General features: G+C 32.8%; 1 protein-coding gene across 1 annotated transcript in view; it reads left to right on the plus strand.

The window, feature by feature from the left end:
• Positions 1–942, plus strand: part of CUNHXorf57 (chromosome unknown CXorf57 homolog) — a 92,573-nt gene that overhangs the window by 20,901 nt on the left and 70,730 nt on the right. The gene's annotated exons all lie outside the window — the stretch shown is intronic.

Genomic DNA, 942 nt, shown 5'->3' on the forward strand with positions numbered 1-942 from the left:
AAAAAAAAAAAAAAAAAGATTCTTGAAGACATTACACTAAGTGAAATGAGCCAAAATTACACAAAGTGAAATAAGCCAGACACAGAAAGACAAATACTGTGTGATGTCACTTACATGTGCTAACAATCTTAAAAAGTCAATCTCATAGAAACAGAATATAAAGGTGATTAATGATCTTTTGAAGGGAAAAAAAGGCAGTTCTGTAAATCATGCTAAGCACAGGAGAAACAAAGATAAGTAATATACAGTTCTACCCTTAAAAATAGTCTAATGGGGTGACCGAAATATAAGATAAACAAATTATAGTAAAATGAAAGATGAATGACAATAAACAGTAAAAAAAAATGTGATAAAAGGGAGAGGAAATGGACCAAAATGTAGTTGAGGAAAGAATGGAGCAGAGAAACGATTGAATAGGACAAAGTGTTAAGTAGGGATCCGGAAAAATAACAGTATAGTTGAAATGTTATAAGCAGTATAAATGAGGAAGAGTGTATGGCAAGAGGAGAGTAGTTCAGTAAGGGAATGAAAATTTGTGATACCACTACTGTTTAAGTACTGATGTTAGAAGACAAACAATTGAGGTCATTTACCTTGGTTTATTTTTTATATTTACACATTAGTTTCAAGTTAGAGAAACTAAGATGTCATTTTTTCAAAGATTAAATAAATTAAAACCTACAAATATGGAACTTTTATTGCAAAACAAAGGGTATATTATTTGCTGGTAATGTATAGTTTCATACTTTGCCATTTTGTATATTATTCCTTTTATTTTTTACAAAATAGTATTCATCTGGCATACCAAAATAATAAAGCTTTTAAAATCTTGAGATTTGGCTCGGCACCTATAGCTCAACCGGCTAAGGCGCCAGCCACGTACACCTAAGGTGGCGGGTTCGAATCCCCAGCCCGGACCCGCCAAACAATGATGGCTGCAAC

The sequence above is a fragment of the Otolemur garnettii genome, unplaced genomic scaffold (genome assembly GCF_000181295.1).
Source record: "Otolemur garnettii isolate 467f Iridium unplaced genomic scaffold, OtoGar3 scaffold00155, whole genome shotgun sequence".
In the NCBI taxonomy this organism is placed as follows: Eukaryota; Metazoa; Chordata; class Mammalia; order Primates; family Galagidae; genus Otolemur; species Otolemur garnettii.